Genomic DNA, 18,829 nt, shown 5'->3' with positions numbered 1-18,829 from the left:
TGGATGTGCTTTTTTGGGCTTTCCATTCATTCCCATTATAAAGCTTGAAAGAGCCAGAATATTTTTTAATATAACTCAAATTGTGTTTGACTGAAAGAAGATAGTCATATACACCTAGGATGGCTTGAGAGTGAGTAAATTATGGGATATTTTAATTATGGGATCTCTTTAAAATAAACTGTTATCTAAAATTCTTTGCTGTCACTCTGTCAATTTAACACATCCATGCTGAATAAAATTATCAATTTAAAAAAAAAAAATACATCTCAATGACCCCAAACTTTTAAACTGTAGTGCACGTGGAAGAAAGCAGCTCAAACACTCTGCCAAACGTCTCCTTTTGTGTTCTACGGAAGAAAGAAAGTCATACAGGTTTGGAAAGACATGAGGGTGAGTACATGATGACAGAAATTCATTTTAGAGTGAACTATTTCTTAAAATGTAAGACTGCCTGTTCTCCAGATCTGCCTTTGTCTCTCTTTCCCCATTTCTGGGTGTACATGGCATGTGCTCCTGCTCTCTCCTTCTTCAGTCTGTTCTTTCTGACAGGGTGGTGTCACAGAGGGGGATGTCGAATGTCAGTGCACGGACAGACTTACACTCCTCAGCCTGAACACAGTCTTTCATTAAAGCTAGCATCTCTACTTCGCCATCACGTCATCTTCACACCCACTCCATCACCGGTTTTCACACTCGTTCCTACTCACTTCTCTCTCTGGGATGAACTCACTACATAGTTGCACTATTTTTGTGTGTAGTATTTCAATGCAAAAAAAAAAAAAATGCATATTGTTCATAAGCCCTCACAATCTATTTATTGAAAGGCATAGTTCACCCAAAAATAAAAATTCTGTTTTCATTTCCTTACCCTCATGCCATTGCAAATCCATATGACTTAAGAAACACAAAAGAAAATATTTTGAAAAATGTCCAAACAATGAGTCCGATGTTGATTTGGATGGAGAAAAATCGTTTTTCAAAATTTCTGTTTCACAAAACAAAGTTATACAGGTTTGACACCAAATGAGGGTGAGTGAATGATAACAATTTTCATTTTTGGGTAAACTTTTTAATATAAAAATAAAAACCTTCAAAATATGAAAAACTATATATCAATGATACTAAAATAACACTGTTTTGCACCTAGTGGTCCAATCTGGCTTGTGCTATCATTGTACTCTGATCAATAACAAATGTAATTCATCACAAAACAACTTCGTCTGCTATCCAGTCTGACTCAAACTTTTCCTCCTTGAAAGTTTGTGATTGGCCTTGTCTGTATGGGATGTAACATGTGTCGAGTGAGAGGAAAGAGAGAGAGATACAGCGGCACATTTCAGCGATGAGGCTAATGCTGCTTGTGTAGCTAATAGTCCAGAAAAGGCGGCGTCGCATGCCCGAGCTGGCACTTTAAATTATTCATTCTGTGCTGTGGCACGGGCGCAGGCGAAAGCAGCGGCGCTCAGCTGATACACTGCCGCTCATAATCTCTTGCTGTCCACGGGAGCAGAGACGAGAACTGGATTTGAGCAGCCACGGTGACTCCCAGCAGGATGGCGGACTGAAGGCTGGAGCGCAGGAGGAGGAAGTGTGAACTCAATAACTCAATTTGTGAGAGGATGAGAAGGCTGCTTCAAAACAGAGGGTGGAAATGAAAGCTTTGTGTCTGCAGGGTGTAGCCTACTTGAGTGAAATGGATTTGTGGGTATAGGCAGGTGAGTTAAAAGTTAGACCAAAGGGAAACTGAGGTTATGAAGAAGGTTAAATCAAGGAGTCAAGTCTTGGCTGGTTAACGTGATCCCATTACTCCCCACTAGCTGATGTCATAACTATACCATCTACAAGAGAAAACAGCATCAGTCACTTAAATGTAGCAGTGCATCACATTCTGACTTATATATGTACCATAGAGATTTTACCAGTCTTACCACCGATCTTCAGCCAGTCAGCACTGTGAAGACATGATTTTCCTATGACTCCAGAATGAGTAGTCACATGGCATTTGCATGGTTCTGAAAATGAAAAATTAAAACATAATGTTGATGAAAATATGATGAGAAAACAATTACCAATGCACTAACAATGATTTTTTAAAGGGGTCCTTGATTATGATTTCACTTTTTTAACTTTAGTTAGTGTGTAATGTTGTTGTTTGAGCGTAAACAAAGTTACGACGCTCAAAATTCAATGCAAAGGGAGATATTTTCTTTTACAGAAATTGCTTTTTAAGGACTACAACAAATGGCTGGTAGGGACTACAACAAGCTTTTTCCCGGGTTGGTGACATCACAAACCCCAAAATGTACATAAACCCTGCCCCCGGGAACACTCAACAAAGGGGGTGAGGCCATGTTAGGCTGCTTTAGAGAAAAGGAAGAGTTGTTGTAGTAGAGTGTTGTTACCATGTCGTCATTTTCACAAACGAGGGTCAATTCAACACTGGATTTGCACAAAAGATTAACATGGCGGCACATGCTAGTCGATGAGTTGAATCAACTCCACAGCAACTACATAAATTTATCCACTAACTGTTCAGAAACATCCAGATGCATTCTAAAAGTTGTAACTTCTTCCTGAGTCTCTCCATCAGTGTCCGACTCCGGTTTGAACAATGTAAATTTGAACACCGTAACTGACAATTGTCAATTTGCTGCGTGAGATTCTCCAGCTTTGTTTTTGTTGAGCAACCGAAGCGCGAGCTGTTAAAGCTCCACCCTCTTCTGGAAAGGGGGCCAGGAGCAGCAGCTCATTTGCATTTAAAGGGACACACACAAAATCGGCATGTTTTTGCTCACTTCTTAATGTCGTTCAAGAGTTATTGTTTTCCAGTAATGTGTGTGTGACAAAGCAAAAAATCCTCTAAAATATATTGAAATAAATGTATAAAAATAAGTAAAATTTCTACTTTATATAGGACACATATAAACAGAGGATTTTTTGTGTGATTAAGTGTGATTAAATGAAGGAATATGATATGGCAATATACTGAATACATTTAAAGGACATTTTCATCAAAAGACAAAAACTATAAAAAAATAAAAATAAGAAAAACGTTGTAAAAATGAAAGCTACCCAGGACGACAGATGGCAAATGCTTAAATGCTCACATGCTTCTGGGGGGTCTTGCCATTGAGATAAACAGGAATACTAACAATCTCCAGGTATAGACCATCTTGTATTAAACAACCTATAGAAATGAGCTTCAACACATCAAAAATCTGAAAAGATCCAAAATGGAAATATTATTTGCACCACAGGGTCTTGCCAAGTCTCTGAAGGTGTTTAAAAGACCAGGTTGGTTGGCAGTGGACAAAAAAAGAGGGTCAAGAATGGCTAATAATACAAGAGAGAAACTCATGAATAAAAAAGAAAAATACTGTAGCGTTTCAATGTTCCCAAACCCAGCAACCCCCCAAGCCTTTCTTTCTGCAATGGAGGAAACAGCAGAAGTGTGATGTGTGCTTCTCCTGTTTTTCCTCACCTCCTGCGCTCAGTATTTCTGTTTATCACTCCTGCTCAGACACAGTAAACAACACCATAAAGCAAACAACAAAAAACAAAGAGCTTTCATGCGGTCCAGCTACCACCTCCGCTCCCTGGTACACTTATGGGTAACTTTCTTCTCAGACTTACAAAACTTAACAAGAATTGTACGGATTCAAGTGTGATGACCATCTACAGTACCACCCACCCACGCAGACACTTCTGTATATACACGGACACATTACGGGGCTGACAGCAGCTCTAGGAACATGGGGGACAGGTGTCTGGGTCTCTGGGAGCCAGACACACACAGGTGTTAATTAGACAGACAAAAGTGTGTGCAGAGAGCGCCGGGTCTGACGCAGCAACCTCAGGTCCACCGTTGCCAAGATATAGCAGAGTGTCAATGCCTGCCAGAACTTTCCATCTCTCGATCAGTCACAGGCAGACTGAGGAACTGCAGACAAGACAAAAAGTTGATTGAGTGAATGCTAATAAGCTATCAGGTGCTGTTCTACTCCATTTTAAGCAAGTCAATCCATTTGATGGCCATCTTGGTGCTGCCCCAGGGCAGCTTCTTTCTACTTGATTGGGGAAAGACAGATTTCGGTCTTTCCCCAATCAAGTTGAAAGGAGCTGCCCCAAAGCTGCCAAGCATACATTTAAATAACATAATAAATGTAGCTTATTTAGCTCAAAAACACTGTATCTTTCAGGCTGGTCCAGATAAACACTCGCACATTCTAGAATAAATTGCAGATGATGCCTTTTCCAATAAAAGCCATTTCGCATGACTCGTGTCAGAGTTGCCCGATGTTACTGTATTAAACTATGGAGTGAAGCGGCTGCTACATAGTTACATGGCGGTCAAGCAACACAACACAAAAAAAGTTCAAGCAGTTTCTAACTTGGACCCTCCCTGCTGGAAAAGCCAACTTAAACCACCCTATGTTGATTTACTAATCTAACCTAGTTTTATAAAGATTTCACAGCAAAAAAGACTTGTACCAAGACCTGATTTATACTAAGTCCTTTAACTTGCTAAAAAAAAAAAAGTATAAACTATCAATCAGTATATTGTGTACAACGGGTTTTTAACTTTTGATCACAATGATAATGTAGAAGCCTTAAGCTGGGTGCACACTGTGCGATTTATAATAGTCCTTTACGATGGTTGCTTGTCAGACTGTACGAATATGATCCTCATGTCACACTGTGGGATCTCAGCTGTCATTTATGTCAGACTGTACGACAGTCAAGACGCGTTAAAAACGGACGCGCGCATGAAAACATGTCCGGAGTTTTACATCATCAACCCATACACGTTCGGTGACAGTGAGCTGCATACACACGGGACTGAAATGGTGGCTAACAAAGACATCTCTATTGATAATTTTGATCACGGCTTGTCTTGAAAAACTAAGACAATTTGACGTTCGTCGTAAGAGAAGTCACACTGGAGGATTGTGCGCCAAATCTTCTGACACTGCCAGAATTTCGTCGGAGGTAAAATCTGATCGCAATGGTCACTAACCGGCTGTCTGTGAACATGTCAAACTAATGATCAAAGACTACAGATTTTAGGCTAGGATTATAGGAATCTTTTAGGATTTGCAAAATTTGTCTCAGACGACCAAAATCACGTGGCCAAAATCGCACAGTGTGAACCAGCCTTTAGAAATTTGCATGTCAAATATGAGCAGGCTTTATAGGTCTCCTAGCCTAGCCAATCCAGGGTTTAGCCTGCCGGCCATAGTTCTTCCAACCTGACCAACTGCAAAGTGACTAGAATCCTTCTAAAACTAGCCAACAGACTAGCCTGACCAGGCTGGGAGGACAGCAAACCAGATTAAACTGGTTTAAGTTGATTTTAGCATCAGGACCTTTCAAAGCACAGTTAAGATAAATTATAAAAATATAGTTCTAAAAATTGATCTCAATAATAAAGAATAACAAAGTCCACACCACAGCTATAACTATAATGGCACAGAGAAATAATATAGTTGGAATCACTTTCAGAATGATTTTATCCAGCTGATGAATGATAAAAAACTGACAGCTGATCAGAATCCATCCTGCTACAATGAGCTCGAGCATTTAAAGCGGCAGACAACCACTTGCTTAGAATAAACAGAACAATATCGTCCACTCGTGTGGATGCTAATAAGTGACCCTGGACCACAAAACCAGTCTTAAGGGTAAATTTTTTTAAATTGAGATTTATACATCATCTGAATAAATAATCTTTCCATTGATGTATGGTTTGTTAGGATAGGAGAATATTTGGCCGAGATACAACTATTTGAAAATCTGGAATCTGAGGGTGCAAAAAAAATCAAAATATTGAGAAAATTGCCTTTAAAGTTGTCCAAATGAAGTCCTTAGCAATGCATATCCACTCACAAAAATAAATTTTTATATATATTTACGGTAGGAAATTTACAAAATATCTTCATGGAACATGATCTTTACTTAATATCCTAATGATTTTTGGCATAAAAGAAAAATGGATAAGTTTGACTCATACAATGTATTGTTGGCTATTGCTACAAATATACCTGTTGCGACTTATGACTGGTTTTGTGGTCCAGGGTCACATATAGTTATCGTTGTTGGTGTGAATGGGCCTTTACACAGTATTACTAGAATTTGCATAACATACACACCCTGCTAAATCTTAAACCAATGGCTTAAACCAGCCTAAGGTTATTTGCTGGTGTTAGCTGGTTAAACCGATTTAATGTATTTCAGACATGCCTAACCAGACTGACCAGGCTGGAAGACTTACTATCCATCTTAGGCTGGTTAAAGAAGCTTTTATTTTATTTATTTTTTTAGCTAGGTACTGTATGACTGGTCCAGCTTGCAACTAGGCTTGTGATTTTTACACGACTTTAGCTCACTAATGATGTCTTTTTTACAAAGCAACAAGACACAAGTTAGAAACAAAAGGAGCAGAAAAAGTTCAAACCTGAAAATCTCCGGAACAAGACCTTTGGAACCTGTTGTCATGGTGGCTCCGTTCTTATTTACAGAACTAATTTACATTTAACAAAAAAGCATGCTGAGGCAGTAAAGTTTAGTACACCCACGTTCAACAAGTCCTTTTTTCTTTCTGTGATGTATCTCAGCCAATGCTAGGACTTTTTTAATGGCTTTTTTTATGAGATTTTTAATGGCTCCCTTTCAATTTATGAGCTGAATTTGGCAAGTTGGAAGTTGGAATCTGAAATAGAATGACAGTAAGAGGAATTTACTGAATTACTATTCAAAGAAATTCAACAATAAAATGGTCCATGAAAAGAGTTAATTAATTATTAAATATAAAGAAATACATATAAATTAAGTACAAATTTCTATCAAATTTGAATGGCGTGAGTCACATGAAAAGGCCTAAAATTGGACATTATTTCCTTCACAGTCATGTTGAGCCTTGCAATTTCTCCGTTTCATTTTTCAACAGGTTGCATTTTTCAGCAAAACCAAAATACTCTGAAAATGTTAGTTCAGACTCTCCATGTGAATTCATTCATAAGCAGGTAATACAGATTCCCTAATTACAGATAATGGTAAATAAGTGTTCTGAAAGTTACGGCAGCAGCTGTGGCGATCGGTTCCTCCTGTAGAGAGGCTCAAGAGAGGAAATTCACCAGAGAGTAATTGGAGCATGAATTCGCTCATTTACTTTGACTTAACGAAGCAGGGCCGTGTACAGCAGCACAGCGCCGGTCCTCTGATAATAAATAATGACCTGTCAATTATTCACAAGACTTTCAGAGGGATCTGCGGTGCATTATAAAGACTATGTGTCCTGCAGAGATACACACAAACACACACACTGTGTTCTACCTCTCACTTACATGTACATGTACCGTAGACACGGGTGCACACATTGTCTCGCATTGTCTCAGCCCATCTTGCTGCTTCTTTCCCACTAACCCAAGCACGGATACACAAACTAAAAATAGTTCCCCTTTCTCTGTCAATGCCACATCTGAAAAATCCACATCCTCTCTCACATCAGTGTGTACAGATGGAGCTGTGCTTCCTAATTGAAGGTGTTAAGTGGACAGCTTCTTGCCGGAGGACACGTTTAATTAGACAGTGGATGCCAGGGGAGACATGGAGGCAGACAGAGACAGTAAAACGCGGATGCAGAGGGACACTTAAACGTCGCTCGCGTCTCACTCTGTGACCAGACACAGGCTGTTCACTCTCATGTACACAATTATCTCTGCACTCTGTTGACGGGACTCTCATTCCACAGTCCGGCCCTCCATGATTGAGCACCAAATCCGGTCGTTCACGCTCTTGCGCACCAAGGAGCGTGCCCATTCATTTCAATGGCCCTCTGGAAATACATGATTTGAAATCTTTGCTGATGGGACCGCAGAACTTTTTAATATCACAATATATGGCAAATATATATAAAAATTGTGACTCCAAAACTAAAAAACGTTGGTCACAAACAGTGTTGGGGAAAGTTACTTTTAAAAGTAATGCATTACAATATTGCGTTACTCCCTAAAAAAGTAACTAATTGTGTTACTTAGTTACTTTTTATGAAAAGTAATGCGTTACATTACTTTGCGTTACTTTTTCGTATCTGGGCTGAGCTTGTTTGTTTGTTTCTTAATTACAACTAAAAAAGTTCTGTTTTTGGCAAATGTTAAGGCCCTTTCACACCAAAAGTGAAATGTAAAGTAATTTTTGCTTATTAGTATGGTTGAATTAGATCATTGAAGGTCAGCAGCAAAGACATTGGTTCATAAAGTGAAATTAAATACATAAAGTATATTTGTGTAATTTAATATAGTTGATTATTACAGGTTTGTTCACATTTGTGACCCTGGACCACAAAACCAGTCATAAGTAGCAAGAGTATATTTGTAGCAATAGCCAACAATACATTGTATGGGTCAAAATGATTGATTTTTCTTTTATGCCAAAAATTAATGATATTAAGTAAAGATAATGTTCCATGAAGATATTTTGTAAATTTCCTGGTATTTTTGGTAAATATATCAAAAATGTATTTTTGTGAGTGGATATGCATTGCTAAGGACTTCATTTGGACAACTTTAAAGGCGATTTTCTCAATATTTTGATTTTTTTGCCCCCTCAGATTCCAGATTTTTGTAGATTTTTCCAGATAGTTGTATCTCGGCCAAATATTGTCATATCAAACAAACCATTGATCAATGGAAATCTTATTTATTCAGCTTTCAGATGATGTATAAATCTCAATTTCAAAAAATTGATCCTTATAACTGGTTTTGTGGTCCAGGGTCACATTTAGTCTAGAACTACAATAACCATCATGTTCACACAGCGCACACAACGCCCTGCACTTTATTTCTTTCAACATGGAGAGCTGTCAGTCAGTAAATGTGAAAAAGTAACTTGTGTTACTTATTTGAAAAAGTAATCTGATTACATAACTCAAGTTACATATAATGCGTTACCCCCAACACTGGTCACAAATAATTTCTGTTATATAATTATATAATTTTGAAAACCCACTTGCATTAAAACATGAAAAGTAGATAGCAATAACACTAGACTGTGCAGAAAAAAATCTAATTATATAAAACATTACAAAAGACATTTAAAAAAATTCTTGACTCTAAAATACTAATTCAAAAACTAAATAAAAAAACAAAAACTGAAACTAGAAAACAGATAAATGTACAATTATAGAGTAAAAGCTAATAAATCTAAGCTTAAAAAAAAACAAAACTATAATTACTCTGCATGGAGAAAGATCATTTTACCTGCAAACCATGTACTGTAGTTACCCAGCAGACAGGGCCATGCTATAAAGCCAAGCCTTGACCCTTTGCCAAGCACGCTCAGACTGATGCCCCCTGCATGACTGACTTTATTAGAAGATGGCAAGGGAGATAGTGAGGTGCTCCAGCCAGGCCCATGTCTCCAGAGTCTGTACTTTAATCAGGATGGGTCGCCGTCTGCTCATCAGAGACGCGTTGCAGGGTGCCCTGATGGAACATAAAAGTTTTGTACTTTATCTTATTGTCTGACAGATTAGGAGGGAAAGACAAACACAAAAGAAAAAGGGACAAAAGCAGGTTCTTCTGTGACAAGAGGTGCAAATTCTTTGACTCGTGCTCCTGATGATAATCCTCCATTGCGGAGCTAATGTGTGAAATTCACTGCCGTGAAAGCTATTATTTTTCCCCAAACGTTATCTACCTTTCAGCGCAACGGTGGTCTCAGCAAGTCAGTATTCCCCCCATTTTTTTTCCATGGACGATTGGAATCAGAGATGGGGAGACAGCTGTTTGCTCCGATCTGTCGGCCACTGGGATAAATTTTCACATTCCTCTTAACCATAAAATTGAAGCTATCAAGGCTTCATTGGCCTCCCATTACACTTCAACCTGCAGGAGTTTTATCGTATGTCAGCATCGCTCCTTCCCATCACTGTCTTCACCTCTCCTCCTTTCTTCTCTCCTCACATCTGCATATGTCTTGATTTTAACTGGATGGGATCTTATCTTTGACAGGATCCCAACTAGTCTGACTCAAATCAAGGTTTCAAATATTTGAACTTAAAATAAATCTGTCAACTGTGAATTTCTCAGACCCCGATAAGCTCCAAGTGATATAAAAGACTATGACTATAAATATGATCTAATCATGTCATTCCACAAAATTTCAGAGTGAAGAGCAGAGATCTTTGAACTTTAGTGAAATTGAAAAGATTCTGGTCTATTATTTCATAGCTAAATTTGAGGAACTTTTCTAAGAAAGTCATAAACCTCATGATTCACAATTAGAGGAGGATCAGCTTTATTTACCAAGCAACAAGCTAAGCTGCTTAGTTTAGCTTTTACCACCAAGCTTTACAGACAGAGAGAAAGGCAGATAGCCAGATAGAAAGATTGATAGAAATAGAAAAAAATAGATAGATAGATAGATAGATAGATAGACAGACAGACAGACGGACAAATTGATTGATTGATTGATTGGTTCGTTGGTTGGTTTTTTCGTTCGTTGGTTGATTCGTTCATTGATTCGTTCTTTGATTCGTTCATTGATTCGTTCATTCATTCATTCTTCCTGTCATTCCAAAGCTTCCTGTGTGCTGTGACCAATTCAATTTATTGTGGAAATCAGATAACTTACAATCAATCTGAAAATAAATGAAGACTTTAAATGGTTAGTTCACCCAAATATGAAAATTATATCGTCATTTACTCACCCTCATGTCGTTCCAAACTTGTAAGACTTTTGTTCATCTTCGTAACACAAATGAAGATCTTTTTGATGAAATCTAAAAGCTTTCTGTCCCTCCATTGACCGTCCACAGAACTACTACTTTGTTCATCATATAAAGCGACCGAGTCTCTTCAGAAAATTTGGACTAAACCGCTCAATTCATATGGATTATGAATTCATATGGTTTTACGATCTCTTTATGAACTTTTTAAAGCGTCAAAGTGTCAGTTGTGTAGCTGTCTATGGAGGGACAGAAAGCTCTCAGATTTCATCAAAAAGATCTTCATTTGCGTTCCGAAGATGAACAAAAGTCTTATGGGTTTGTAACTACGTGAGGGTGAGTAAATGATGACAGGATTTTCATTTTTGGGTGAACTGTCCCTTTAAGTATTGTCACATGATTGAGACCACAATGACAAGAACACCAAATGTCCTCTCTGCCATCACAACATCACAGAGGACATGCTGGTTGATGGTTTACGCTAACCCTCAAAGGTACAAGGATCAAGGAAAGCCCCCCTTGATGTTTCATCATCTCACTCCCCGTCTCTTCATTAAAAAAAAAAAAAAAAAAATCATCTTGGATCCATTCCTCAGGAACGGGAATTTTTAATGACATCTGCTTCTGGAGCAAAATGCCAGGGGTAAAGACGAATCAAACAAAGGTAGCAAATAAATCTAATTAGAGAAAAATATGCTTGTGTGCCTGTAGGTCGAGGATTAGCCAGATGTTGTTATGTAATCTATACTCATCAGAAACTACATTTTGACTTCTGTTGCTAAGAATCGTGGATCGCACGGTAAACCTGGGGGTTTATCTTGTGACGGGTGACAATCTGTTGCCTTTATTCGTTCTGCCTCTTTTGCATACTTTTGGTTACAGGCACTCGTTTGAGAAGGTCAACTGAAGAGGGATGCTGGTTAGAATGTTGTCGATCAAAAGAAAAAAAAAATTACTTTCATCTCCTAGAGGGACTGTGTTATAACTGCAGTCCTTCTCATATTCATATGGCCCTTAGTTCTGGATGTCATTTACAAGGAGTATATTTAATAACAAACCATGGAAATGTCACAAAAGTCACAGTCACTATACTGTAGGTGATTGCCAAGGCATCGCTAGTCTCTATATATGGCTCAGGTGCCTCTTTCAATGTAAGTTTATTATATTATTTCATCTCTTTTATCATCTGCCAGGCCAAAATAGTAAGACTTATCATTTGAAATAGTTATATGCCATTTAAAACTTAGGGTTAGGGTTTTGTTAAAATACCCTAAGTATGAGCAGTAAAAGTGTTGCTTGCCTTAGGAAGCACCATTAATGAAGACTTTACTCTAGATTGTAGAATATTAAATACCTCTACAGCCACTGGGGGAAAAACAGTGCTAAACTAAAATTGAGCCCAATGAATTCCAGATATAATAAGTCTGAAAATTATTTCATCCTTTGTATTAGCACCAGAAAATCATATCTTAAGGTAGAAATAATAATAATAAATTCCTCACCCTTTTTCTCTCTCATTTACACTCTGTTTTATGTTGAACTTCTGCTAATGAGCGATAGAGAGACTTTGAAGAGATCCATTACCATTTGAAAGGCATGAAAACAGAAATCCCTAAATAGAGTTTGAGTTTAAATGAAAATAGGGAACCTTTCAAATAACTGCAACAACATGTGCGAAGATGCCCACCTGACACGTTTGATCATGTTCCTGTCATTGTCCATGCTGAAATCTTTGAAGACTTGGTGTGGTTTTAGATTTAGAAGTTTAAAACGATATACCTTTGAGTTTTGATCCTTAAATTTTGCATGCTTTAATTTTCCATTATTTAAACATTAATGAAATATTCGCCCTGCTTAAAAGATTAACATCATCAGTAATCGCTATGTACATTTAATGAGATGTCACCTAAATCGACTTTCTCTTTTGAGTAATTGTCTTTTAATCATTGAACAAAAAGACTGGAAATACCTTTTTTGTACTTTCAAAGGATTAGTCCACACAAAAATGAAAAATCATTTACTCACCCTCATGTTGTTCCAAACCTGTATGGCTTTCTAATTCTGTGGAATACAAAAGGATACATTTTGAAGAATTATACTGAAATTAATGGGAAGTGGAGCTTTCAAGATTCAAAAAGATTCAAAAGCACCATTAAGGGATCATTCAGTATTAGTCAAACATATAATTTTGTGTAAGGAAAAAAAAAAAATTAAGTTATTAACTGAAGCTCCTAACTTCAGCATGTTTACAGTAAGTTGAACTCAAGAACCGAATAAGTCTGATTCATGACGAGTTATTCAAAACTGGGTTTGAAATCTGGTTAAACTGATTCATTGAAAAGATGTGACTCAAAAGAAACGATTCACTCAAGAATCAGACAATGGCTGCATCCGAAATCGTATATTTGAGTAGGCCTAGGTACTTATTTTGAACAAGTACTTACTTTGCGAGCACTAAAAAAGTATGTTCTATATAGTATGATTGTGTGTAGTATGAATGTAATGTGGATGTACTACATTGGCCATACTGTCTTTATCATGTGACCTAACAGCGTCAGTTGCGTCACTTCACTGCCATTCACAAATCCTCTCATATTATCATATGGAATATTATAGTGTCCATCATATGCACACTTCAGAATCTCACCGGAAGTAGCAAATTTTCCCTACTCTTTTTATGAGTACACTCTAACAAATGCTGAGTTGTTTAAACCCAAATTTGGGTCAAAAACGGACAAACCCAACCACTGGGTTAAATTTTTACATTACATTTTTAACCCAATGGTTGGGTTTGTCTATATTTGACCCAAATTTGGGTTGAAACAACCCAGCATTTTTTAGAGTGTACTGAATTTGGACATAGTTATTTTGTTTTTTGCCTACTATGTAGTAGGGAAGTATGCGATTTTGGATATAGCCACTGTGCTAAGATCATCTAAGGTGAACGTCAGAAATAGCGACTTTTGGTATATTTGTCAAACAAAACTATCATATGGCTTAAAGGTGCAATGTGTAAAATTTGGGAGGATCTACTGACAGAAATATGTATGATATACATAACTATGTTTTCAGTGGTACATAAAGACCTTACATAATGAACAGTTATGTTTTTATTACCTTAGAATAAGCCATTTCTATCTACATACACTCGCCATTATGCGCCGGCATATTTCTACAGTAACCCTAAACGGACAAACTGCTCTACAGAGTGTGTTTCGTCACTATGCTCATTGGTGTTTTTAGAGGCAGCTTGCATTGTCACTACATTGAATACACACAAAGTATTAGTAGTAGTAGTCGTCTGTTTAGAAGCAGAGACCGTTCTTTATTAGAAGTAAGGAGAAACCTCTGCTGTCTCAGACGACGACATCTTTGTCTTGTATCAGCCAGACGGCTGAGTGTGCGGCGTTAGTTGTTTTGTTCACAACCTCACCGCTAGATGCCGCTAAAATTGACACATTGCACCTTTAAGACGACTTGGAAATTGTGCGGAGTGCTTTTAAGATACTTTTGTCTTTTTGGATCTCATTTCTTAAAAATTCACCAAATTTAAGAAATGTAATGACATGAGGGAATTTTCATTTTTGTGTGAACTATCCCTTTAAGACCATTGTGAAGCTGATCCCTTTCCACATGAATTACAACATGCCTGACCATCAGCGGACGGGTGGGCGTTCTTTATATGGATCTGACTCTATAAACTGAAGTCTCTGAGATTACAGACCCCAGAGATTTCTAGAATAAGAGGAGAACAAAAGCTATACATTTTAAACAGACGGGTGTAAACAGGAGGCGTATAAATTATCTATAATTGTAGGAAGAAGCACATCATATAGATGAATGCATTTCCTCTCTGATGGATCTAGCCGGAGTGTCAGACAGCGCCAGTGGTCATCAGCTGTGCCGTGCCGACACCACTCAATAAAAGCAGCCGGTCTTATATTTACATTCAAATATGCTTAGATCAAAATGGACCCCAGGGAGACACGCGCCGTCAGATTGAAGAAGTTTCAATTCTCACTTTGCCTCGGTCTCTTTCCTCAGGCTTTCTTCCTCCATCACTCCTTTTCTCCCTCCCCCTTTCAATCTTTTTTTTTTTCTTTCTTCAACCTTCCAGAAACTCCTCACATTATTCATTCTTCTTTAAAAAAGAAAAAACGTTTCCCCTTTCTGTCATTTCTCTGGCTACTAGAGGGACCTGATGATCAAAATACAAATCGGGACAAGTCGGAAATGTGGCCTGCTTGGTAGGTAGCCCAAGTTAAGGGAGTCACTTCGGTTCTATGTGGTTTTCACTCTCAAAACTAACCAGACTGTATGTGAACATGATTGTATTTACAATCATGGACCATATCCAACTTAGCCTCTCCCTCACTCCCTATTTCTTCTTCAAGCATTTCTTTCTTTCCCTCTCTCTGAATATTGAACACTCTCGTTCAACATGCTCCAAGAAAAAACTCTTTGCAGTCATAGGTCAGCAATAGCAGAATATTTCCCCCCTTTCCTTCAGTATTGCATTCAGGCACCATCTCCAATAGCTGTCATGTTAAAATCAATAATTTACACCATTGAGGATATGGTTGAGAACGGTGTTCCTGTCAGAGGTGTGTGCGCGTGGTCGGCGCCAGGTTTGACTGATGGACATGTGGGTTTATCAGGCGGACCGGCCTCAGCACCGTTATCAATTCCTTAGGCAATTAACTGCTGAACCGGGTGCTTGGCATACTGGATTTGCACAGATAAGGAGTGATACAAGCCCTGTCTCATTAAACAGGAAATTGTCAAAACACTGCCACTGTCCTGGCATGCTCATATTTGCATGCTTGATTGAAAAAGACAGGTAAAGTTTACTCAGGAAGGACTGACCAAGATACTCATACCAATATTGTATTTTATTAGAGTTCGCCATATTGGTATTATTGTTATTAGTCTTCATATTACTCTTAAAATAATACTGAGACTTATATTAATTCTTAGATTAAGACAAACACTTATATGAGGATTAATAAGACCAATTAGTATTGAGATTAAGATTAAAATAATACTAATATGAAGACTAATACTACTTTACTAATACTACTTTACTTGCACTACCGTTCAAAAGTTTGGGGTTGGTAGGATTTTTTTTTAATGATTTTGAAGTCTCTAATGCTCACCAAGCCTGCTTTTATTTAAAAAAAAAAAAACAGTAAAAACTGTTGTGAAATATTATTACAATATTAAATAACTGTTTTCTATTTTAGTAATATATTCCTGTTATGGCAAAGCTGAATTTTCAGCATCATTACTCCAGTATTCAGTGTCACATGATCCTTCAGAAATCATTCTAATATGCTGATTTGCTGCTCAAAAAACATTTCTTATTATCGGTGCTGGGTAATAACTGATATGTAATCTGGATTATGTAATTAGATTCCAAAAATGAAATACTAGTAATTAGATTATATTACGTTTTAAAATATTCATAATCAGAATACAGCTACTTTATTGATTACATGATTACTTAATATTCACAAAATGGCAGTACATTATTATTTGGAATTCATTCATTCTCCCTAATTCTTCATTTTCATATTTTAAATGTTCCTTTCTCAAAAGTTTTGTGGAATTGCACTAGTCAGGCGATTATAATTAAATGGAAAATGGAGAGGCAGCAAAGCATAAACAAATAAAATATATATATTTTTGTTATTGTTTTATTTTGATTGTTTTTGTTTATGTATTTATTATAATTGAACTTTTTATGATTTAATTAATTAAGCTTTTCATAAATGTATGAAGTCCCTGCAGTTTCTCCCCAAACCCTAGTTAAAGAAACCCTGACATAATGAAATGTTTGTATTTTTTTTTTTTTATCAATATGGTACAAGATTATACTTCAAATCACTTTCAAATCAATGTTATAAACAAGTAAGGTCAAAAGTAATCAAAAGGTAGTCTCATTATATTACCTAAAATGTGTAATGTAATAGATTACATTACTAACTACAATTTTTATCATGGACTACAATTTGTAAGTAATCTACCCAGCACTGCTTATTATTTTGAATGTTTAATGTGCTGCTTAATATTTTTGTGGAAACCATGTGCCTTTTTTCAGGATACTTTTATGAATAGAAAGTTCAAAATAATTTGAAATAAATGTAAAAGTCTTTACTGTCACTTTTGATCAATTCAAGGAATAGTTCACTTTCAAATAAAAATTTCCTGATAATTTACTCACCCCCATGTCATCCAAGATGTCCATGTTTCTTCAGTCGAAAAGAAATGAAGGTTTTTGATGAAAACATTCCAGGATTATTCTCCTTATAGTGGACTTCAATGGTCTCCAAACGGTTGAAGGTCAAAATTACAGTTTCAGTGCAGCTTCAAAGGGCTTTAAACGCTACCAGGCGAGGAATATGGGTCTTATCTAGCGAAACGATCGGTCATTTTCTAAAAAAAATAAATAAATCAAAATGTATATGCTTTATAGGCACAAATGATCGCATCACAAGTGCTTCCACCAGAACGCGATTCCGTATTCTTCAAAAAGCTTACGCTAAATGTCCTACGCCTTCCCTATTCAACTTACGGAAAAAACGGAACTGGCGCCGCGCTCGTTCCGTAAGTGGAATAGGGAAGGCGTAGGACATTCAGCGTAAGCTTTTTGAAGAATATGGAATCGCGTTCTGGCGGAAGCACTTGTGATGCGATTATTTGTGCCTATAAAGCATATACATTTTGATTTTTTTTTTTTTTCGAAAATGACCGATCGTTTCGCTAGATAAGACCCTTATTCCTCGCCTGGTAGCGTTTAAAGCCCTTTGAAGCTGCACTAAAACTGTAATTTTGACCTTCAACCGTTTGGATGTTTTCATCAAAAACCTTCATTTCTTTTCGACTGAAGAAAGAAGGACATGGACATCTTAGATGACATGGGGGTGAGTAAATTATCAGGAAATTTTTATTTGAAAGTGGACTAATCCTTTAAAGCATTCTTGCTGAATAAAAGTATTTATTTCTACCAAAAAGCGATAGGAAGACTGACCGCAAACTTTTGAACATTAGTGTATTAGAATATTAGTCTCAGTGTTAATCGTAATCTTAGTATTTAACTTAGTATTTTTGTTTTTATTCCATTTGAAGTGAAGATTCAATTAAACTGTCGACACTCTAAGGATTATTGGTATTTTCAGTTTTCCATGCAGACCAAGGTCTATTTAGCTTCCAGCTGAGTTAAGATAAGAGCGGAGACAGCTGGCTCCACAGCATCCGCAGAGGGACGGCCTTGTGTGATCTTTACACGCCAAGTCCTTCTATAACCCCTATATCCAATATAACTTGGTCACCCTGCACTGCACTTTATAATGAACATAATAATCTGCACGCTATAGCCGAGTTGTATGTATTTTGCTAGACAATTCCCTTAGATTCACAATGTGGCAATGCGCAACGCAATTGGACAGTTGCGAAGCGGATTAATATTCCACCCACAAAGCGGATCGCATTTCCAACATTACCATTAGTGAAGGGGAAAAAAACAAAACAGACCATCGCCACCCATTTCCAAAATGGCCCTTGCACATAGCTCTGGATGATCATATAATTTGCAGACTTAATTGGAAATATAAATCCTAATGCACACAACATTAGGGAGAGCTTTAATCCACACCTCTGCGCTTGATGCATGATGACACATCGCAAATGTGCAGGGTCAGACATGTCACTTTTAAATATCACAACGTCCTGAGGGGCCCAATTGGAACCGGGAGACAGCAAACATATTAAAATCCTGCTACAGCCCCCTGTCTCCAAACAATTACTCTCTCCCTCTCTCTTTACCCATCTCTCGCTGTCTTTATATCATTCTCACACTCTCTCTCATCGTTGGCATGTTGGTCCAGCATCTCCAAGTCACCAGCAGACCATGCAGTCTCACAACACAGATGTTGTTGTAGCGTTGCTTTCTCATGCATCACTAAAATGTAGGGGAAAAAAATTTAGGTTTGGTCATAATTCTATTATAGTTGTTATTGTTAACTAAAACTAAAAATTACTTTATTCATTTTAAATAAAATAAAATATAAATATTAGATGAAAAGGGTGACACTTTACAATAAG

The 18,829-nt window shown here is 37.3% G+C and overlaps 1 long non-coding RNA gene across 1 annotated transcript; it reads right to left on the bottom strand.

Annotated features, from left to right (window-relative positions):
* Positions 1-138: 138 nt before the first annotated feature.
* Positions 139-10,243, bottom strand: LOC127525048 (uncharacterized). The gene is made up of 3 exons (XR_007933237.1): positions 9,258-10,243; positions 1,929-2,012; positions 139-1,838 (listed from the first exon to the last, which is right to left on the bottom strand). It is a non-coding gene; the product is annotated as an uncharacterized LOC127525048 (long non-coding RNA).
* Between the last annotated feature and the right edge of the window lie 8,586 nt (positions 10,244-18,829).

This window comes from Ctenopharyngodon idella, chromosome 13 (genome assembly GCF_019924925.1).
Source record: "Ctenopharyngodon idella isolate HZGC_01 chromosome 13, HZGC01, whole genome shotgun sequence".
NCBI lineage: Eukaryota > Metazoa > Chordata > Actinopteri > Cypriniformes > Xenocyprididae > Ctenopharyngodon > Ctenopharyngodon idella.
Note: the sequence above shows the minus strand (reverse complement) of the source record. Positions and strands in the feature narration are given on the sequence as shown.